This window comes from Mobula hypostoma, chromosome 13, assembly GCF_963921235.1.
Source record: "Mobula hypostoma chromosome 13, sMobHyp1.1, whole genome shotgun sequence".
Classification (NCBI taxonomy): Eukaryota; Metazoa; Chordata; class Chondrichthyes; order Myliobatiformes; family Myliobatidae; genus Mobula; species Mobula hypostoma.
The window spans coordinates 13907727-13931877 of NC_086109.1; the positions used below are offsets into that span (position 1 = coordinate 13907727).

The 24151-nt window shown below is 43.0% G+C and overlaps 1 protein-coding gene across 1 annotated transcript in view; it reads left to right on the forward strand.

Annotated features, from left to right (window-relative positions):
- The first annotated feature begins 1653 nt into the window (after positions 1-1653).
- The window catches only part of LOC134355443 (transcription factor SOX-13-like), a 224782-nt gene continuing 202284 nt past the window's right edge, over positions 1654-24151 (forward strand). The window contains exon 1 of the mRNA XM_063065317.1: positions 1654-1880. The gene's annotated coding sequence lies outside the window, so the exon portion shown is untranslated. The remainder of the gene's footprint in view (positions 1881-24151) is intronic.

Genomic DNA, 24151 nt, shown 5'->3' on the forward strand with positions numbered 1-24151 from the left:
GGGAGAAGATGCCAGAATAAAAAGGTGGGGGAGGGGAGTGGATGGCTAGAAGGTGATAAGTGAAACCAAGTGAGTTAGAAAGATGAAGGGCTGGAGAAGAAGGAATCTGATAGGAGAGGAGAAAGGGAAGGAGGAGGGGACCGAGGGGAAGGTGATGAGCAGGTGAGAAGCCAGAATGGGGAATAGAAGAAGAGGGGAATGGGAGGGGGAAATCCAGAGTAGTACACACAAAATGCTGGAGGGACTCAACAGGTCAGGCAGCATCTATGGAAAGGAATAAACAGTTAACATTTCAGGCTGAGACCCTTCATCAGGACGGGAAAGGAAGAGCAAAGACGGTGTTGGAAGTGAAGGAATACGAGCTAGAAGCTGATGGTGAAACCAGGTGAGTGGGAAGGTAGGTTCAACATTCAAGATGGTTTTAAGTCATTTCCATTGCACAAGCGTAAAGGAGAACACAGCAAATGTAACTCTGGATCTAATGCAGCACAAAAAAGTCACACTAAGATAAAAACACGATGAAAAACCAATAGAAAGAAATACAAAAGATAACTTATGTACATAGATTGATTAAATGTACATAAGGTGATGCTAGGCACAGGAGAGTCTGTACATAAAGTGACTCTGACAGGAAATGATAAGGTAGTGGTGATGAGGTGGTTAGCGGGTAGAGGTGCTGATCATCCTTACTGCTCTAGGAACTGACTGCTTTTGAGACCGGTGGGCCTGGCGTGGATGCTATGTAGCCTCCTCCCTGATGGGACTGGGACAAACAGTCCATGAGCAGGGGAGGTAGGATCCTTCATGATGTTACCGGTCTTTTTTTTTCCAGGAATGTTTCTGTATATATGTCCTTGATGAGTGATGCTGGTAGTTTTTGACTACCTGTTGTAAAGCCTTCCTGTCTGCTGCAGTGCAGTTTCTGTACCACACAGTGATGCAGCATATTAGGATGCTCTGGCTGTAGAAGGTTGTTAGTAGTATTGAGGTAGATTCCTTCTTCATCAGACAATCACCTTTTCCACCAATCACCTCGGAGCTTCTCACTTCATCCACCTTCCCCACTCGTCTACCTTCCCCCCTCACCAGGTTTCACCTATCCCCTTCTAGCTCATACTCCCTCCCCTCCCCCAACATTCTTATTCCGGCTTCTTCCCTCTTCCTTTCCAGTCCTGATGAAGGATCTTGGCCCGAAACACCGGCACTTTATTCCTCTCCATTCCTGACCAGCTGAGTTCCTCCAGCATTTTGTAGGTGTCTACCTGCATTTATATAGTGACTTTCACATCCACTTCTCTGATCTCATACCTACCAAGATAGCAGTCTCTTAGCAACGCACTGCAATACGAGTCCTGACTTTTGTGTTCAAATGTCTAGTTTGGATGTTAAGCCCTTTCGCAGAGAATCAAGATTTCTGCTAGTATTTTAATTAATAGTCACATTGCAATTACCATTTCTTTTCAATCATCGTATATCATAGCAGGAAGGAATAAACTAAAAGACTAATCTGCCTGGCGGTTAGAGTACAACACTTTACTTTCCTCAGGCCACCGTGAGAGCGGCGCAACCCGCGCCTTTAATGAGATTGCTGTCGGCCAAAGGTTGCGAGACCTGCCCCTTTAAGTGCCGGCGAGTGGCTTACAATGGGAAAGAAGCCGGGATCTCAGCAGACGCGCCGCCGACACCAGCCGCTCCGCACGGGGCAGCTCTGATTGTAACCCCTGCCTATCCCCATTTCCCCTCTCCCTCCTCCCTCCTTCGCTCTTGCTTCCCCGAGGACGAGAGCGGGTACACACAAGCTCCGGTCCAGTCAACAGTACCCATCCAGAGCCCAGCGGAGAACCGAGGCAGAGGAACAAAAGGAAGCCAAGGAGTCCGCTGTAAGTGGGGCAGGGAGCCGGGCGATGGGTCGAGTCGGGTCTGCCCAGGGCGACTGTACCAGGATCCTTACTCTGAAATTGCCTTGTCAATATCTCCCGTTCTGCCGCTGAACGCGAGGAATCCTGCAACATTTTGTGTCCGCTTTAACTATTTTCATAATGCCCTGTTTTAAAGTTCAAAGCAACAATAACCCCCTTGTCAACATCAGCGCTTTTAATTCTCCTCGCTACCCGCGTTATTGGCGAATATGTCATGTTTAATAGAACCTGACTTGAACGCAAATTGGACTGCAGTTTGGATAATTTTAGTGTAAACTTTTTCCTTGCAAACTTCTGAGCTAGTAACATATTTAAAAAGATAGACAATTCGTAAGTCGGCTTGGAAGTTATAAGAGACTGTTCACTGCTGGTCACATTCGCATTTGCGAAATGTAAATATTTTTTAAACATGTTAATTATAAACTAGGCAGCTCAAAAAGGAGGGGGAAATATCCAAGAATGTTGACGGGAGGTTTGGCGCCAACCTTAACTACAGAAACCAGTTTTTCCTTGTATATTAAAACTTTTTCTCTCCCTATCCGATATAAATGGAGCGATTGTTTGTGTGTTCATCTATTGATAGACCACAGAGTAAGTCTGTTTCACAGTAAATTCCAGCCACTGTTCCTGGGTAATTATTGCTCGCAGTCGAGTCCACTGTGTACTGTCCACAAGCGCTGAATTAAGTGAAGTTAGCTAATTAATCCTGTATTTTAATAAAATAATCAGATAAACCCCGATCAAAGTAGGAGATAGGAAACTCGAGTGAGAGATGCATTTTGTTTATAAACTGGCTGTTAACGTTGCCTGATCCTTGAGTTTGAAGTTAACCATTAAAAAAATAATTTGCCTTTTGAACCCTACAGTTTTGCAAAATGCTTACCAGGTTGGTCTGTAAGCAATTTAACTCTTTTTCATTAAAAGGCAAATTAAAATAAAATCAGTGGCCCCTTATAAATCCAGTTTGAACTTCAAAGGAAAACCCTCCATTCAATCTGATAATATTGTTTTACTGAGAGATGTAGCCTGTTGGGATTTTTTTTGGGAAGTGATTGGGAAGAGCATCTCTCTCTGTACTCCAAAATCCCTGTTTAATCCTGCAGATTACGCTGGTTTTCAATCTATGTACCTGGGCATTATATTTGCTCTCCTATACTTTCTCTTCTGTACCCAGGCAGGGTGTGCACTAAACTATGATCAGCTGCTGTGTGGGACACATCTCTTAAATCCACACAGCTGCTGGACGCCCATTTCTTGCCGTCTGAATGACGGATTGAAATTGCTTGAGTTTTACAGCCGGTTCTGCTAACTCTGAAGCCAGAAGAGAGAATACTTGTCAGACGCGCTGATGTTCTCCATCAAAACATCTTGTGCATCTACTGAAATGGCTGCAAGTCAGCTAGTGTGTGGGCTAAGCTGCTCGTTCCCGTGCATTGAAAGGCAAAGAAAAGCTTGCAATTCAGTGGCAAAGCACCTATCGAATCTCCCCAGCCAGTGGAGGGCATTTCAGGAAGTGCGGTGCCCAGATAGTCACACCAGATTGTGAAATCCCTTTGTTGTCCCGGACCCTGCTTCCTTGTTAACAGATTCTTTCTCAGCTCAGACAGAAATGTTGGTTTTGTGTCTCTTTTTAGACAATATTTTATTAGTCCAGTGAGGCACAGTGGAAGATTTCTCCCGCTAGGGCTTTGTGCATGTAAGTAAATTGTATTCATAGTAGGTATCATCTACCCCCTCTCTAATTCCCCAATTTCAATACTAAACAGTACAAGCCAATCGCACTTTAATTCAACAGTCTCTTTTCAATCAGTGGAGATTTTGGTGAAAAATTGAACACTGTAACCCACTTGAATTTAGATATGTAAATATTATTCAGAAGTTTAAAAGCTTGCTTGCTGTCGTCTGGAATACGATTAGGGCCAGGAATGGATTAATACAATAAATATTATTTCATGTCATTTGACCATAATTGTTGCAGCATGTAAAATTCATGTCAACTGTTATAAAAGTTCCAATACTTTATAGCAAAGTATGCCAGCAGCATTGGTATGCAATGAACAGTTGTGCTTGCTTGTGCAGAGTCCCTTTAACACATACTACCACTGCTTATAAAGCTGATTTTTGTGTGAATTTACAATTCCGATGCTTTATTTACAATTTATACAGGGACTCTTTAGTGAGTTCATACACAAAACACAAAAGTGGTTAATCCAGCTAAACTTCCAGTGGGCAAATGAGTCATGGCCACAGACCTATTTATGGGGGCACCGTGGTGAGGGCCTTTATTTTAAATAAAGCTGAGAGGGAAATGAAACAATCACAGTGTACAAATGTGAGTGATACCAATGGAAAAGAAGAAACAGTCACTAAAATAAAGCTCCTGTAAATAAGGCTTTGATAATTTAACTGTGAAAGTTCATCTGCAGCACTGCTGATGGACCATCTGTGTCTACATTGTGGGCCGGGCACTGAAACGTGAGGCTGAAACGGAGCTAGCTGAACCCAACAGTTTTCCCTCACCCCAACTTTTTGTTTTTTCCATTTGCCCTCCCGCTCTTACTGGTCCACTTTTTCATCCAGATGCCAATAAAACAATGGTTGCACTGTCTTTTCTAAAAAGTAATATTGAGCTCAGAGGCAACTTGCATTTGGAAACCATTGCACTCTTCCTGCTTTATAGCTTGGGCCCTTGTTTCAAGGTTGTCGTGTGATTGTTTCCGTACTTTTCTTGTTGAAAATCCCTCCCTGTTGTGGAAATCTGTCGGTGTTGAAAGAGCAGGGTAATGGATTGAGAGGTTAGAATAATCTTCAACCCAAAGACAATAGGACCAGAATGTATTTTCTCTGCACTTCTGTAATCTCTAACACCCTGTGTTTGCATGCGCATTGGTTTCTACGCTCCGGTCGAATTTTATAGATTGACAACAGATTTAATGATTTTGAGTCAAACACATAAAAAGATTGCTGGCCCATGTAATTTTTAAGGTGGGTAATTGTTTGAGCCCCGTACTGGGGTGCGAGAACTATGATGTCCAGCAGTAATGTTTTGAAAAGAGGGATTTGGTCATGCAAATCTTTGGGCCTCGATTTGGAGGTTAGATTTCACACTGGTGTGGGACTGGCAAAAAGTGTTGAACAAGGAAGGTCTTTATTTCAAGCAGCAGGCTGCAAGTCTGTTTCACTTTGTTTAAACTGGTTTCCTCTCAGGCCGTTGTTAGTTTTCCCCTCTCGGGTCCTGTCCTTGATTTTGGAGATGCTGACCAGCGTTGCGGGGAAAGGTGCTCCTTAACTATCGACATTCCCTCCAGAGCTGGTGCAGGGTTTGCAAGAATGGATTTGAATTATGATGATAGAAAACTGCACAGCACAGCTTTGTTGTTGGGACTCAAGAGTTTAGATTAAATATATTTGGTTGGATGTAAAAGAAGGCCATTGGAGGTGTCCCAAGGGAAGAGGAAGGCTGTTTTGGGTTCCTACTCAACACTCTGTGCTTCATATGAGTGTGACCTGAGGACTGTGCTGATTTCACCCAAAGGATCTATTTGCGAATTTGCTGTTGAGAGGAGGATAACATGACTGCCATTTGTCCGGTGCAAGGCAGTAAGTACAATCAACAGCAAACAACTTCTTCTCCCTTATTTCCAGTCCTAATGAACGGTTTTGGCCCAAAGCATTGACTGTTTCAATAGGTGCATTTAATGTCAGAGAAATGTATACAATATACATCCTGAAATTCTTTTTCTTCGCAAACATCCGTGAAAACAGAAGAATGCCCCAAAGAATGAATGAGAGTTAAACATTAGAACTCCAATGCTCCCCCCTTCCCTGCACAAGATGCTTCTCTCCATGGCCACTGCCTGAGCTGCTGAGTTCCTCCAGCATTTTGCGTGCGTTGCTCTGGATTTCCAGTATCTGCGGATTCTCTTCTGTTTAAGGTGTGATAAGGAAGCTGAGATGAGCGAGCAGTAGTCTAACTGTTGCTGATTGGGTCAACTGGTTTTAAGTTGAGCAGGGCGGACATTGCTGGGAAATAGGGCCCAGCCATTCCCAGCATGGACCAGGTACAGAGAGAGTCTAAAGATGAAGTGAAAATTGTGAGAGTCGGAATTGCTGGTGGGTGGCGACACCTAAAAGGCTGATGGAAAGTACTGTAGAGATGTACAAAGCGGTATGGAGGCAGTGGGTGTGAAGTTTACACCTGAGGAATATCTGTAAGTAACTCGCCATGCTACCACCAGTAGATTAATGTTGGAAAAGGTTGTTGTGTTAAGTGTGTGGCTGAAAAACTTGATGTTCTATGTTGGATACAGTGGGGAACATGTTTATTGCAGGCTGGTATCCTTCGTTTTGTTTTGTTCTTAATATGCAGGCCTTTAACAGCTAGGCTGTAAGGTGACACCCTATTTTGCATCTTGTGTTTTTGCTTTTGTATTGGGTGAGATTTGGTTTTGCTTTGTTTTTAAACATTTTAGCATCGAGCAACTCAGCAGAAAGAGTTGCTGGATGATCGTGGAATAAGAGAATTTAAAAGTGTTTTTATCCTCCCATGTTGTGCAATTGTTGGTGAAGAGGAGGGGGACTGATTGAAGTTGGGATGGGGGAGAGCTGAGATGAGATTAGAATCAGGTTTAATATCACCATCGTATTCCATGAAATTTGTCATTATGTGGCAATAATACATTGCAATACATAAAAACTGTAAATTACAGTAAAAATATATATATTAAAAAGTTAAATAGTGCACTTAGTGTTCACATGGGCACAGTTGTGGGTGTAGAGTAGAGCGGTGGGCTAAGCACACATCCTTGAGGTGCGTCAGTTCTGGTGGGAGTGGAGTGGAGTGATAACTTTGCCACTTGAGTTCAGACCAGAGTGTCTTTTTTGGCCTGCTGTGATTTTAAGCATTGAAAATTTGCTGACTTTCTCGACAGGAAGGGGTAAAATATTTGGGGTTCTGTTTTCATCAGAGAAGGGGGGGCATTTTGGATTTATTCATTGGGGGGGGGGGTCTCTGCAGGCTGCAGCCAGCAGTTAATTACATTGTGAGCTGATGGGCCTGTCCTTGTGCTCTCCTGTTCCAATTGCCCTTGAGAAAGAAGGTGATGGTGAGCTGTGGCCCTCGCAGGTTTGGGTAGACCCATAATTCTGTTATGATCTGACAAGGCTTCTTCAAACACATGAAAGGTGCAAATGTCTTTTCTGTAATATTAATAATCGTGGTTAAGATCAATGAAAGAATCAGAGTGAGATGACAGAGTGGAAAGGTGAACAAATTCAGCCTTGATATTCCTCAGCAGCAGAGCAATCTGAGGGTTATTCAGCAAACGCTTGCTGCCAATTGCAGCTCAAGTCAGTGTGATGCTCGAAATTGGTCTACTTTTGTCTAGATTTGTTTCAAATTATCCTTTTCAATTAGACAACTGAAACAATTTTGAAGCAAAATGAATTTATATTTCTGCAACAAAAACAAGGGCTCGTGAATGTTTCTTGAACCTTTGAAGGAAATGGCATGCGGTTCTGCGTTTACCTTAAATACAAACTCATAGACTAGCATGCGTCCATTTGCAGATCCAGTACGTCCATTTGGTTTCTGTCCATGGCTTCTAAAGAATGTAACGGCCGTTACAAATGAAGACTGACTTAAGCTGCATCCTTATCACATTTCTACAATTCGACTGGTTAAAATTTCCCATGTGGAAGTGAGGCTGTATTACGAATCTTTTCAGCAACTAAAATTACTTGTCACTTTGTTTTTTTTTAAAGCCCCCTTTTATGACTCCCACAAATGCCTGCCTGTCTGTAAGTGATGTCTTTGTGCTGTTGGCTGACTTGTCCTTGAGCTGAGTTTCCAACAAACCTTCAGAAACTAAGGGCTGGTACAGCAGTGCGTAGGAGTTTGAGGAAGAAGACTTTATAAGTAGGAATATTTTAAAAGTGTTTGTGCGTCTTCCTTCTGAAGTTAAGCTTGTACATTGGAGGCACCCAGAACATACAATGTAAGGCTCACTTTATTTTTGCCAAGTAAAACAATTGTGGACTTTGAATAAGAAGAGTCCAAAATCATCTGTGCTGTTTAAATATGTGTTATTTACATGGCATGTGATACTGCCTGATATTGACAATGTTCATTTCCCGTCAGTTATTTATTGACTGTTAAGTATTATTTTTTTAAATTTAAGTGATGGGTGAAAACGGTACAAGTTGCACTATGGAAACCCAGCTGTTCTATATGATTGCTGTATAAAGTGCCTTTGTTTTGCAGTTGGAAAGCAAATTATAAGATACAACTTTAGATCTGTGAGATTGCTGTCTGAATGACGAGCTTTGATTGGATTTGTGGTCCGTCCAGTTTCCCTTGGTAATGGCAAGCTAATGTTTTGTTCCCCACACTAAGGGTGGCTTCTCCTGTGCAGGCTTGTTGCCACCATTTTAACTGCTGATTGTGGTGAGATGCGCCATTTTGTTTTGATCGTGTCTGTGCGCATTTTGTGTAGTGGGTTGGAAGTGACACAGATCTGTCACGTTTGTGCACAGGCACAGAGTTTAAAACTATGCAGTCAGTTCTTGGGGGTACGAGAGGTGCTAATATTTAGTGGAGACAACAGACAGTAGGAGGCCAGCGTGCACATCAGGCGTCACGTTAGCATGACGCTCTTACAGCTGGGGCGTTTTGGAATTCGATTCCGGCGCTATTTTGTAAGGAGTCTCTTTACGTCTGTAGGTTTTCCTAGTGCTCTGATTTCCTCCCACAGTCCATAATAGGTTAATTGGTCAATGTAAAGTGTCTCGTGATTAGGTTAGGGTTTCTCAGGGTTGTCGGGATGCTGGACAGGCATGGCTCGAAGGGCTGGAAGAACGTACTCCACGCAGTATTGCTAAACAAGTATCATTTATCCCTTGTGACAAGATGAGGCCACCCTCGGGATGGGGGAGCAACACCTTGTATTCTGTCAGGGTAGCTTCCAACCTGATGGCATGAATATCGATTTACTTTTTCCGGTTTAAAAAAAATTCCCTCCCCCTCCCCTCTTCCTCTATCCCCCACTCTGGCCTTTTACCTCTTCTCACCTGCCGTTCACCTCCCCTGGGACCCTTTCTCCTATGATCCACTCTCCTCTCCTATCAGATTCCTTCTTCTCCAGCCCTTTTACCTTTCCCACCCACCTTCCAGGGGGCTCCACCACCACCTTGTTATTCTAGCATCTTTCCCCCTTCCTTTCCAGCCTGAAGAAGGTTCTTGGCCTGAATCGTTGACTGTTTATTCATTTCCATAGACGCCGCCTGACCTGCTGAGTTCCTCCAGCATTTTGTGCATTTGCGTGCATGCGTGTGTGTTGCTCTGGATTTCCGGCACCTGCAGAGAACCTCGTGTTTATCATTTCGCCCTTGATGTTCATCTGTACCAGGGACATTTAGTCGTACCTTGGTTTGTTGCAGGGAAGTGTTTAGAACTTCATTCTTGGATTTGTTTTTTATTGTCACATGCACTGAGATGCAATGAAAAATTTTGTTTTTCATGTCGTATATGAGGTGGTACAAGGGAAAACCAGAACAGAATACAGGATGGTGTCACGGCTACAGAGAAAGAGTAGGCAGGCGATGAGGAGCAAGACTCAAACGGGAGAAAGTCTGCAGATGCTGGAAATCCAAGCAACACACACAAAATGCTGGAGGAACTCAGCAGGCCAGGCAGCGTCCATGGGAAAAAGTACAGTCGACGTTTCGGGCCGAGATCCTTCGGCAGGACTGGAGGAAAAAAAAAGGAGTAGATTTGAAAAGGTGGGAGAGTGGAGAGAGAAACACAAGGCGGTAGGTGAAACCGGGAGGGGCAGGGATGAACTAAAGAGATTGGAAGTTCATTGGTGAAAGAGGTACAGGGCTGTAGAAGGGAGAGTCTAATAGGTGAGGATAGAAGGCCACGGAAGAAAGAAAAGGGGGGAGGAGCACCAGAGGGAGGTGTTGGGCAGGCAAGGAGATAAGGGGAGAAAGGGAAAAAGGGATGGGAATGATGGGCACTACTGGAAGTTCGAGAAATCGATGTTCATGCCATCAGGTTGGAGGCTACCTAGACGGAATACAAGGTGTTGTTCTTCCAATAACAGCAGAGGAGGCCATGGATTAACATATTGGAATGGGAAGTGGAATTAAAATGGGTGGCCACTGGGAGATCCTGCTTCTTCTGGCGGACAGAGAATAGGTGCTCACCGAAGCGGCCTCCCAATCTACATCGGGCCTCATCGATATACAGGAGGCTACACCGGAAGGACCGAACACAGTAAATGACCCCCAACAGGCTCACAGGTGAGGTTGTGAGGGAGGAAGTGTAGGGGCAGATGAAGCACTTGTTCATTTTACAAGGATAAGCTGATAGGATTAACTGAATTATTTCTTTTTACCCTCCCTGTTCCTTGCCACACACACCACCAGTGTTTACAGGCTTGGGGTTAGACTGCCTGTATCCATGAGGTGGCTGATTGCTACCGTCTGACGGCAGATAATGAGTTGTTTTAATTCTTGAGTTTCTTGTTTGTCAAAATGGAAATGACAAAGCTTCAGGCCCAGCATGGCAGTGAACAGCTTTGATTAAATCCTGGTCCGTTGTTCAAACACTAAGTCCGATTTATTTATTGCATAAGATGATGCCTTGATGCGGACTTCTGCCTCGTTCTCTCCCCTGACTTGTCCGTTTGCTTGCTTTTCACCACACCATGGTGGCAGGCAGAGTGTGTATGAAAAACAATGTCACCTCTGGTCTGCTGTCTCTCCTGGGCAACTTCATAATTGAATTGAATTGACTTTATTTCTAACATCCTTCACACATACGAGGAGTAAAAATCTTAATGTTACGTCTCCATCAAAATGTGCCATGTGCAATCATTGTAATTTATAATAATTTATAATAAGTAGAACAGTCAATGTAATATAGAGTACACTCAAATCAGCGTGAGTTCATCAGTCTGATGGCCTGGTGGAAGAAGCTGTCCCGGAGCTTGTTGGTCCTGGCTTTTTATGCTGTGGTATCCAGCTGAGTGGGAGTTTGAGAGAAATCAAAGCAACAGCAAAGAGAACTTCAGACATTCCTGAGGAATGTACTAAATCTATTCGGTTTATCAACTGTGTCAGATAGGGTGGCATGGTAGTGTAGTGGTTAGCACGATGCTTTACAGTATAGGAGTCCTGGTCCAATTCCTGCCACTGCCTACAAAGAGTCTGTATGTTCTCCCTGTGACCAGGTGCTCCCACAGTCCAAAGACGTACCGGTTGGTAGATTAATTAGTCATTGTAAACTGTCCTGTGATTAGGCTATGAATAAATCAGGCATTGCTAGGCAGCGTGCCTCAAAGGGCCAGAAGGACTTGTCCCGTGCTGTATCGCAATAAAAGAAATTATTTTTAACAAAATTGAGTTAGCAATTCTGAACATTTCTAATTTTTAATATTTCCAAACATGAGGTAAATAAGAGAACCCTACAGGCTTGTTTAACTAATCTTTAAATGAATTAATTGAATACAATATCGTGGTGATTGTGCCAATTACTGTAGGGAAGAAAGTTATCACTTTCTCATTTGTTTGGTATTGTTTATTAGAATTGCAGCATGCATTGTTTTGTTACCAGAAGTCCTTGACACAGAACCTATTATTTCCTCATTGGGTTCCAGCTGGGTGCCAGAATAGTTAGGTGAGAGACTGGAGCCGTAGGTATTGCTTTATTGTTGTCACATGCACGGAGATAAACTGAAAGGCTTCAGTCTTGCGTGCCATCCAGACAGATCGTGCCAAACATGATTACATCAAGGTAGTAAAAAGAAATAAAGTACAGCTTGGGTTGAAAAGTAAAGTGCAAGGGTTATGACAAGGTAGATTGGGAGATCAAAAGTTCATCTTCAGTGTATTTGTTACTCACAGAGTGAAAACAGAGTGAAATGTGGAACAGGCCTCTAGCCTTTGAACTGCATTGCCCGGCAACACACCTATTTAACCCGAGCCTAATCACAGGACAATTTACAATGACCAATTAACCTATCAACTGGCATGTCTCTGGACTGTGGGAAGAAACCCATGCGGTCCCAGGGAGAACAAACAGCAGAGAGATTTGAACCTGGGTTGCTGGTACTGTAATGTCTTGTGCTGACCAATATGCTACTGTGCGTGATTTTTCAATGCCACCAATGGAACAGCACAGGCACAACGGGCCGAAAATGCTCATGATTCTTGTACTGATGATTTTTCATTTTCTAAATTTTCCTCTACTTGTCCCTGGAGTGACTGCCATGGTCTGAACAATCTGTTGAATGACCCCAGTGGCTTTGTTTGGCCAATCTGGCATAAATCTTCACTAATATCTGGGTGTGTGGATCCTGCGGCTTGTTATCTACCTTCACTATCAACCTTACAATGTTCACCTCTCATCTTCGTGTTCCCCTCAGTTCTGTGCACATGTGACCACTCTGTCAGTGACCTTTCTTTGAGCCAGTGCTGACCATGAGAGACCAAGAACCCTGGCTGGGTTGTAACAGTGCATTTAATGACAAGAACTTTTGAAAACCAAGGTGCCGGCTTCCCTTTATTCTTGGAATCTGCTTTAGTATTCAGACCAACTGTCTTTTCAGACTAAAGAAAGGCTTATTCTTTGCTGCAGTTTCAGGCTTTGAGCCTCTGTCCACAGTGTGACAGCATCCCTGGGCCTTACCACCACCAGGAAGAAATCCCAGCATTCGCGCAACCGGTACACCATTCTGACGACAGAACACAGGATAGTACAGCAAGAATGCAACAGATTCTGCAGATGTTGGAAATCTGGAGTAACACACAAAACATGGAGGAACTAGGCAGGTCCGGCAGAATATACAGAGGGGAATAAACAGTCAATGTTTCAGGCTGAAATCCTTCACCAGACCCTCTTGATGAAGGGTCTTTGCTTGAAAACAGTCATGGTTACTCCCCTTGTGATGGTATTGGGTTTACTGACTGTGAATTCCTAAACTCAAGTGAAGACCTTGAGCCTTATCCAATTATACATATTGACTGGCTCCCGTTTATGACAAGAAGCTAAATAAAGAATATTGGTCGGAAGTTTAACTTACTCAAAAACAATACTTTAATCTCTAGAAGTGTCAGTTACTGTGTTTAGAAAGCTGAGCTTGACAAAAAAGAGAAAAAAAGAAACCTCCTGGGCAGTGAATATCCATCATGCTCTCCATAGATGCTGCCTGCCCTTCTGAATTCCTCCAGTATTTTGTATGTTGCTTTAGAACATTACAGCTCAAGAACAGGTCCTTTAGCCCATGATATTGTGCTGACTTCATTAAGCTAATAACTCATTTCATTAGTCTGTTCTTGCTGCACGTGGCCCACATCCCTATATTCTCTGTACATTCATGCACTTGTCTAGGAGCCTCTTAATGCCTCTTATCTATCTCCACCACCACTCCTGGCAGTGCATTTCAGACACTCACCATTCTTTTTAATAATAAAAAAATGCCCAGCTCTTCTCCTTTTGCATCTACCCTTTCTTAACTTAAATGTGTGCCCTCCAATAATAGACATATCAGCCGTGGGAAAAGATACTGGCTGTCTACTGTATCAAAGTCTATCATAATTTTATGAACTTCTATCGGGTCTCCAAAGAAAATAACACAAGTTTGTCCCAGCTCTCCTTGTAACATCTGCCCTCTAATCCAGGCAGCATCCTGGTAAACAGCTTCTGCACCCTCTCCAAAGCCTCACATCTATCCTATAAAGAGGTGACCAGGATTGAATGTACTACCCCAGATGAAGCCTAAGCAGAGTTTTATAACACTGCAACATAACTTGCTGACTCTGAATTCAATACCTCATCTCATAAAGACAAGGACGCCACGAGCTTTCTCTATCACCCTTTCGACTTGTGTGGCCAGTTTTAGGGAGGTATGGACTTTGATGCCAAGATCCCTCTGCACACCACCAATGTTATGGGTCCTGCTATTAACTGTGTACTGGCCCTTCACATTTAGATCTTGATTTCATGTAATTGATTTGATATTGCATACTATCTGAGATGGACAATGAAACACCCCGGTTTCCTTGGCTGCATAAGTCTAGGGAAGACAACCTGCGGCCCTATGAAACTCGTGAGATTGGGGCACGCTCAATCCCACCCCAAACCACAGTTTATGTGGATGTTGTGTCATTTCCTACACTGTTATAAACTAATACCACAAAATAACAGACAAATAAAAGAATTATGAATCTTAACTACTGGTGTGGGACCGTACTTTGATAGTAAATTGAATTTGAGCTTTGAACTCTATCTCTCCCAACCCCACCATTTCCTTAAAGCCTCATAATGGTCACTTTAAGGTGGCCGTTAACCATAGTTTTTATTTCCATTAAGAGTATCCACAAGTTGCCTCGAGACTATGAAGCAAAAGGGAAAGACTTGTAGGGCATTTCAAGAGCAGATGATTTGGGTGCCATCGCCTGTGTGCTTCACCATGCACTTTCAAAGACCCTGATAAGAATACTGTCCTCTTTGAATTGTGGGTTTCAAAGTAAAAGGGTGAAAACTCATAGAGAGAATGTAGACCAGCCATTTTAGTAATAAATGGCTTGACAGTTGACTGGCTTATTCTTACTCCTAATTTTAAGTCAGCAGCACTTATTGGGTGAGTCCCTTGATGATGTAACTTCCCAATCTAACAACCATCCTGTAAACAAAGGGTGTTCTTGACGTGTGTGGACTTCCTGTAGCCTATTCATGGTGATCTGTCTTGCCAGTGACACAGTTGTCTGTAGAGCCTGTGAAATGAATGGTGTTTAGTCGTAGAAGGCTCTACAGCTCAACACATCAGTGCTGACTTCTCTGCCCTTCCACAGAAATACTATCTATCCACATTAGGATCATTATGTCTGTCTAAATGTAACTTAAACATTTGATTGTATCTAATTCCATCACCAAATCTGTCAGCACGATACTAGTATCAACCGCTTTCTGTGTGATTTAACAAGACTCTTCTCAGATCCCCTTTTGAAAGAAAAATGGAGGCTATGTGGGAGGGAAAAGTTAGATTGCTGTTGGAGTAGGTTAAAAGTCAGCACAATATTATGGGCTGAGGGGTCTGCGCTCTGCTATGTTGTAAGACTCCTTCCTCTCACTCTTAACCTATGTTGTCTTTTTCATGGTAACCCCACCATAGAGGGCATTGAAATAATTTCTATCTACTACTCTGTCTATGCTTCTTAAAACTTTATGCTTCATTTGTATCTGCCTTCCCCCTGTAATAACAGCTCAAAAATCTATGATGATAAGTTTAAGAGGAGTGCTAAGAATGAAGCCACCTCAGTGTTGGGCAAATAATGATTCTGGCCAAACTACTAAGGCAAGTGTCTCTACACTTCCAGTGCCAGCACAGCATACACACAATTTACTAATCCTAACCTGTACATCTTTGCAATGTGGGAAGAAATGGGGTCACCTGGAGGAAATCCACGCAATTCACTGGGAGAATGTACAAACAGAGGCAGGAATTGAACCTCAATGGCTGATTGCTGGTGTTATGCTAATGGCTATACTACGATACTGGCCCTCTATTGTCACTGACATATGTCATGAAATTTGTTATTTTGTGGCAGCAATATAATACTACATATATTTTTTTTGAATTATGGGACTATAAGATATGGGAGCAGAATTGGACTATTTGGCCCACCGAGTCTGCTCTGGCATTCCATCATGGCTGGCGCATGGTAACGTAGCATTTAGTGCAACGCTATTACGGCTTCCATAGTTCCGAGTTCAATTCTGGTGCCATACTTGTACATCCTCCCCATAGAATGTGTGGGTTTCCCCCAGGTGCTCTGGTTTCCTCCCACAGTCCAAAGGCGAACCGGGTTGGATAATTGGCCATTGTGAATTGTCCTGTGGTTAGGTTAGGATTAATCAGAGTTGCGGGGTTGCTGGGGCGGCGCGGTTGGAAGGGTCAGAAGAGCCTATTCCGTGCTGTATCACTAAATAAAATAAGTTTACCAACCCTCTCAAGCCTACTCTCCTGCCTTCTCTTCCCTAATTTTTGACACCACTACTAATCAAGAACCCATCAATCTCTGCTTTTTATATCCCCAATGACTTGGCCTTCAAAACCCTCTGTAGCAATGAATTCCACAGATTCGCCACCCACTTGCTGAAGAAATTCCTCTTTATCTCTGTTTAAATGTATTTTCAGTCTTTCCTATTTTCACCCACTACGGGAAACATTCTTTCCACATCCACTCTTTCTAGGCATTTCAATATTTGATAGATTTCATTAAGATCCCTTCTTATTCTTCGAAACTCCAGTGCATATAGGCCCAGAGCTATCAAATGTTGCTTGGGCTTTTCATTCCCAGAATCATTATTGTGAACCTCCTCTGGTCCCTCTCTGAAGCCATCCTTTCTTAGATAAGAGGCCCAAAACTGCTCATAATACTCCCAAGTGCAATATAACCAATGCCTTATAAAGCTTCAGCATCACATCCATGCTTTTATATTTTAGTCCTCTCAAAATGAACACTAATATTGCATTTGCCTTCCTTACCACCGACTCAAATGACAAGTTAAACTTTAGGGAATCCTGCACAAGTTCCTTTGCACCTCTGATTTCTGAATTTCCTACCCATTTAGGAAATAGTCTCTGTCTTTATTCCTTCTACCGAAGTTCATGACCGTGCTCTTCCCTACACTATGTTCCGTCTGCCACTTCTTTCCCCATTCTCCTAATCTGCAGTCCTTTTGTCCTTTTGCAGACTCTCTGCTTCCTCAATCAACCTGTCTCTCTTCTCCCCCCCCCCAACCTATCTTCGTATCATCTGCAAACATGGCTACAAAGTCATCAATTCCATCATCCAAACCATTGACATGCAACAGGAAAAGTATTGGTCCCAATACTGACTCCTGTGGAACACCACTAGTCACTGGCAGCCAACCTGAAAAGGCCTACGTGTTCCAACTCTTGGCCTCCTACCAATCAGCTAATCTTCTATCCATGCTAGTATCTTTCCTGTAATACCATGGGTTCTTATCTTCTTTAGCAGCCTCATGTATGGCACTTTGTCAACAGCCTTCTAAAAATCCAAGTAAACAATATCCACTGACTCTCCTTTGTCTATTCTGTCTGTTATATCCTTGAAGAATTCCAACAGATTTGTCGGGCAAGATTTTCCCTTGAGAAAACCATGCTGACTTTGACCTATAGTTTACATTAAGAAATATAAAACTAAATAATGTAAAAAGAGAGCAATACAGTGACTGGTGTTCATGAACCATTCTGGCATCTGATGTCAGAAGGGAAGAAGCTGTTCCTAAAATATTGAGGATGCATCTCGGGCTTTTGAGATTGCTTGAGATGTTGACACCCAGCATCTTGAAGCTGCTTACCCCTTTAACTGCTGACCCCTCTGTGCGCTGTTGTGTGTTCTCTTGACTTCCCCTTCATGAAGGGCACAATCAATTCCTTGGTTTTTATGTATGAATCAAGAGAATGCGGACATGATTGGTGGAGAATTCATTCAGCAGGGTCAAGATTATTTGGTGTGTGACTGTCTTGACTTTGTATACTGTGGATTATTCATCTACTCACCTAGAAACTAAGTATCATGGAACAGAACTGATCTTAGTGATGGTCAGCTGAAGGCACAGTATTACCGTGATGAACTACATGGCATGTCCTTTTAGATATTGGAAGCTCACCATCTCTAAAATAACCAGTCACCTCTCTGCTATTACTCATCCCCCTATTTTTTTAAGAAATTAAAAATGCTGTTCCAGCAGGTAAACATATCTACAATAGAAGTTTGTTTACACTGGAAGTTGATAGAGGTTGATTGTAAATGTTTGTTTTAATTATATTTGGAAATGTAAACATGTAAAGCTAGTTATGTTGAAGATCTCACGTACACCATCTAAACTCTTTGTGGGTTCATAAACGCGAGATTCTACAGATGCTGGAAATCTTGCACAACGCACTCAAAGTGCTGAAGAAACTCGCTAGTTCAGGCAGCATCAATAGAGGGGAATTAACAGTCGATGTTTTGGGCTGAGACCCTCTATCAAGGAAGGGGGAAGAAGCCGGAATAAGACCCATCACTTTTCAGCTTGAACTTCTAGGCTCTGCCCAACTTCTTATTCTGGCTTCTTCTCCCTTCCTTTCCAGTCTTGAAGAGGGATCTTGGCCCAAAATGTTGACTGTCTATTCCTCTCCATAGATGCTGCCTGATCTGCTGAGTTCCTCCAGCATTTTTTGTGTATCCCTACTAAGTTTTTCCGACATTCTTGTTTACTTAGGAATCATGACAAAACAGTCTTCAGCATTTCACAATTTACTTTTTTTGTCCTTTGTCCCAATTCATCTTCTAGTTGCAGCTCTAGAGAAGTCATCTATAGTTGTCAGACCTTCATAGCCTACCTCTACCAGCAGCAGCGCCAACTTCCTAGGTCTCCAGCCCATCGGCCATCACTGTCGAGAATGGTGCTGCATCCTCTTGATACAGTATGTTGAGGGAGGATGCTGTTGTCAGGTCAGCAGAAAAAGTCATTGGCTGCTGTTTACCATCACTGCAGACTTCTTTGTGGGCATGAAAAATCATTACAGTCACTACCCACCCTGCAAGCTGTCTTTTCCAAAAGCTCCCTTCTGGAAAGCGCCATCTGATTATTAAAATAAAAACTTCATGCCATGTTAAACAATTCTTCCCCTAGGCAGTTAGTCTGATCACCAATTCTAGTTAGCCCCCCCCCCCAAATTTCCCCTTTATCTATTACCCCAGTCTCTGCACTGCACTGTAAATACTTTAAACTTTTTTAAAATGTTGTTTTCATTGTAAGTACATGCTATTATGTCTTTATGCACATTTTATTCTATATTCATACTTTACATCTAACTTTATTTTTACATAATTCTTTACTCCTTACGATTGTTGAATATTGTTGTATTTTTTTGCATGTCATGCCATGACCAACACACCACAGCAAATTCTTAATACATGTAAATACATATGGCAAATAAAATTGACTCTTGATCACAGACAGCCTCTGTTTCCACCTCCCCTCTTTATTGTGACCTTAATAACTTGTTTTCTAACTTCACTTAGTAGTGCGATCACTTTGCGTCAAGCATGACCTCCTTCCAAGGGGTTATTCCATTAATGGAGAATGCCTGTGTTTGACTTTGTGTAACATGGGGAGGCTAGTGCATAGACAGCCACCACGTGGTCCGTGACAGATCGGGGTCAGGGTCCAGTGGGATAGAATGCAAGATGACTGGGGACCCTTCACTGCTGCAGCCTTCCTCCGTCTTCACTGCCGTTGAGGTGTGTCATCGTCTTCCATCAGCTCCACTGTTGAGGTTTTGGTTGGATCGCTCTTTGCCTGAGCTCCCCCTTGATTTTACCACAGTAGGTGACCCTGCCAAGAGTTAAGCACCAAATGGCATGGCTCTCCGGAATTCTCAAGCCTCCCCACTATGACAAGGTGACAGTCCTTGGTAACTTTTCTCACCTCCTAAGTCATTGTGAACCTTGAACTCTCTTACTGGGTCTCTGTGTGTTTCTTGCTCAGTCTTTGTTTCGGATTTGCAGCATCATTCCCAAATGCTGAGACATTTTCTCTGGCAAGCTGAATAATACTTTGCCCGTTACAAGTTCAGTGCTAATACCTGTTGTACTTCGTAGGGCTGAGCATCTTTCCTGTGGTCATATCCTTTCCTAATACTGAGTTGTAGTTTTGCATCTGACCTCCCCAGGCATTTCCTGCTTCTACTTGTCTGAAAGGCTTGTTTGAGTGTTTGTCTCTCTCTATCATGCCAAGACAAAGGCAGCACAAAAGATTCTAGTGGGAAATGTCTTGTCTTTGTCTTTTCCTACTCCACCAAGCTAAGAGTTTAAGCAGAATGTGTTGACCCCATATTCCCCAATACTGTTAGGTCTCGTGTAATGTTTTGATCCACAGCTCAACCTCCCAACTAGTGCACCACGTTGCTCCTCGTGTTTCTGACCCATCTGCAGAGTACACAATGCGCCATCACATCTCCTGTTCATGGGGGATATCTCATCCCATTTCTGAGCAACTGAAATGGTACTTACACCCATTGCTACTTCATTCAGAGGGTGGTGATTCAGAAATTCAGAAGTTTCCAATACATTTATTATCGAAGTATGTATGCAGTATACAACCCTGAGATTCATCTTCCCGCAGGCAACACAAAACATAAAAACCACATGGAACCCGTTCAGCGAAAAACATTTAACACCCAACATGCAAAAAATCAAAGAACAGATCACCCAAATGGCAAAAACTGAGTGAATAACACAGAACATTAACATCAAACCACAGAGTCCTTGAAACCGTCTAGGCTTGTTCAGTGTAGTTCAGTCAATTCAGCGCTGTCTTGTTCTTGACTACAAGGTGGCAGACCCAGTCAGTGCCCCGTAGTGCCCCATCCAAAATAGCAATTTTTTTTAAATGGTGTAACCAGAAACACATATAACATCAGACATCCCACCTCTCCTGGAAGTTCTGGGAGTCTCCTGCATATTAATAGTGGCTCCCTGATGCTCGCAAATTATATACAATGTCCGGAAATTGATTTTTTTGAGAGTGAGTGTGTGAGAGAGCGCACGTGCGAGAGAGAGAGAGAAAGCAAGTGCGAGAGAGCGACCACGAGAGAGCGCGAGAGAGACAGAGCAAGAGCGAGAAAGCAAGCGCGAGAGAGAGTGAGAGAGTTCCAAAAAAAAGTCAGAGTGGCAGAGTGTTCCAAAAAAAGAAAATATAAAACGTACATCACCCCAGACTACACTAAAGTGTACCCCTGCCTAATAGGGGTCAAAAATAATAACAGTGTTGCTCACTGCACTGTTTGCAACAGTGACTTTTCTATTGCCCGTGGTGGATTAAGACTGAAAAAGACATGTTGAGGTGAGTTTAACAGGTATCATTCGTTCATTAGCATAGATAATGTTATTTAAGCTAGCTGGCTAACTGCTAAGGAGCTACTCTATTGCAGACACCCCACCTCTCCCAGAGTCTCCCACAAATTGATGGTGCTACCTCCCTGAAATGAGTTTTTGCAGGGTGGGATGTCTGTAACATGAACCGCAGAGTTCGCTAAAAATGAGTCCAATCCACAAACCACACTGATTAAGTCTTGCCCAAGACCCAAGACTCCTGTACCTTCCTCTGGTAGCAGCAAGCGAGAGGGCGAGGGAGACTGGTCAAACATAGGCGGATGGTGCTGAACACCCACTCACCTTCCACTCTCATCCTCATTGGTGAGTGCGTAGAGCGAGCTGTCAGCTGAAGTGGTAGATGCGGGTTCAGTTGTAGCATTTGAGAGATGTTTGGATAGATACATGGATGAGAGGGGTATGGCTAAAGAAATTCTTCCTCACTCCTGTTCTGAAGGGAGAACCTATTCTGAGGCTGTGCGCTCTGATTCTAGACTCTCCCACCATTAGAATCATCATCTGCATGTCCACTTTCTCTAAGCCTTTCAATGTTTGGTAGATTTTGATTAGATTCCACCCCCCCCCCACCCAATATTCTTGAACTCCAATGAGTACAGGCCCAAAACCATCAAACGCTCCGTATATGTTAACCCTTCCAGGATCATTCTCATGAGCCTCCTCTGAATCCTCTCCAACGCCCACACATCCTTTCTTAGATATGGGACCCAAAACTGTTCACAATTCTCCAAATGCAGTCTGACCAATTCTTTATGAAGCCTTGGTTATCCTAAGAAGCACAAACACAAGCATAGACTACAATTTTGTTCAAGCATTGTAGTCCAAGTGTAGATAGGCAGAAGACTGGGCTGGCTTGGGGTAGATGGGCTATAGGATTATTCCATAGTCCTGCCAGTTATCATAATGGAGTTTACAAACTTCCTGCAGTCTTTGGGATGTGATTATTATTCAACAAGCATTCCTCTAACCATCATTAAATTTAATGGTTTGCCTTGGAGCACATTTTGAACTGTTTTTCTCTACATCAGCCACATTTTTTGGATTCTGCAAACCAGTGCCAATTGTCCCCGATTTTCTTTTACAATTCCTGCTTGAACTGAGCAAATGGATTAGTAATAAGGCCATGGGGGGAAAAAAAAGCTACTGGATGAACTTAGCAAGTCAGGTAGGATCTGTGTGGAGGCATAGAGATAGTCAGCATTTTGGGTCGAGACCCTGTAGCAGAACTCAGAGTGTGCGCTTGACCTTCTGAGTTCCTCCATCTGCAGCTTGTTTTTTTGTTTCATGTTCCTGCATCTGCACTCTCTTGTGCCTGCAATAATAAGGCCACCTGGGTTTCACCTTCAGCTGCTGATGCAGTCTATAGAGGATGACAAACTTCTATAGATGCACAGTGGAGAGTATCCTGACTGGCTGCATCATGGCCTGGTGTGGAAACACCAATGCCCAGGAAAGGAGAAGCCTACAAAAAAATAGTGGATACAGCCCAGTCCATCACAGGAAAAGCCTTCCTTACCATTGAGCACATCCAGAAGGAGTGCTCCCACCAAAAAAAACATCTATCACCAACGACACCCACCATCCAGGCCATGCTCGCTCCTCACTGCTGCCATTGGGAAAGAGGTACAGGAGCCTTAGGACCCACACAACTAGGTTCAGGAACATATTGCCCATCAACCTCAGGTTCTTGAACTTCTCTCACCACAACATCAAACTGATCACTGAACTCAAGCTACAGACTCACTTTCAAGGACTCTACAACTCATGTTCTCAGTGTTATTTATTCACTTATTTAATATTATTTTGTATTTGCACTGTTTTCTTCTTTTGCACAGTGGTTTGTGTGTAGTTTTTCATTGATGCTACTGCACTTCTTTGCTGTACTGCAAATGCCTGCAAGAAAATGTATCTCAGTGTTGTACATGGTGATGTATATTTACTTTGATAATAAATTTAATTTGAACTTTAAAAGCTGATGCCCAGCAATCTTACCCTTGCATCTGAAACATAACAGAGCTCCTTCACATATCTCAGTATCTCTACATACGTGTACAGCCACTTGACAATGGTTAAACATGGAACATCGTCCTCAAGGTGACGTTCACCCCACCATCTATAAATGATCGTCACTCTTTGCAGTTAGATATGTACGTTAATTTACCCTTGATGTAAAGATTTGGGGAGGTCTGTCACTGCTTAAGGTTGTGGAACAAGAACATTAGAATGTGACATTAAAACCAAACTCCATGGGTAAAGTTCAGTTGATGCAAATTATCTAGAACAAAGAACACTGCTGCACAGAACAGGCCTTTGGCCCATGATGTTATGCCGATCTTTTAAACCACTCTAAGATCAATCTAACCCTTCTGTTCAGCATAGCCTTCAATTTTTTTTTATCATTCATGTGCTTATCTAAAAGTTTCTTAAGGTTCCTTTTTTCGTCTGTCTCTACCACCATCTCTGGCAGGGTGGTCTACACACACTCCACTCTGGCATCTGCCCGATACTCTCCTCCAATAACCTTAAACTTATGCCCCCTTTGTATTAACCATTTCCGCCTTGGGAAAATGCCTCTGGCTGTCCACTTGATCTATGTCTCTTGTCATGTATACTTCTCATCCTTATTCTCTCCAAAGGGAGCAGCCTGGCTCACTCAACCTATCTTCATTTCTGACTAATCCAAGCAGCATCCGGGTAAATCTCTGCACCCTCTCTAAAGCTTCCACATCCTTTCTATAATTAGGCAACCAGAACTGAACACAATTTCGTCCAAGTGTGCTCTAACCAGAATCTTATAGAGCTGCTACATTACTTTGTGGCTCTTGAACCCACTAATGAAAGCCAACACATCATACACCTTCTTAACAACCCTATCATCTCTAAGAGTTTCAGACTTCGAAAGCACAGGAACAATCAGCTGTCGTGTTATAAATTTGCCTTTCGAGTTGGTTTTTGGATCTGAGGGTAGAGAATCCATCAAGAGTGCATGTCCCCTCACTTTTTCAGAACTCTTCTTCAGGCCGACAATATCAACCCTGATACAATCCTAATGAAGGGTCTCAGCCCAAAGCCTCGACTGTTTATTCATTTCCATAGATGCTGCCTGACCTGCTGAGTTCCTCCAGTAGTTTGCTCAATGTAATCCCCAAAATCTTTCTCTGACATCTCAGTCAAGTTAAATTTATAATCCAAGCATATCTATGCCGGCATATTACCAGATCTGGGCCGCACCCTCCACATATCCGGATCTGCCTCTCGGT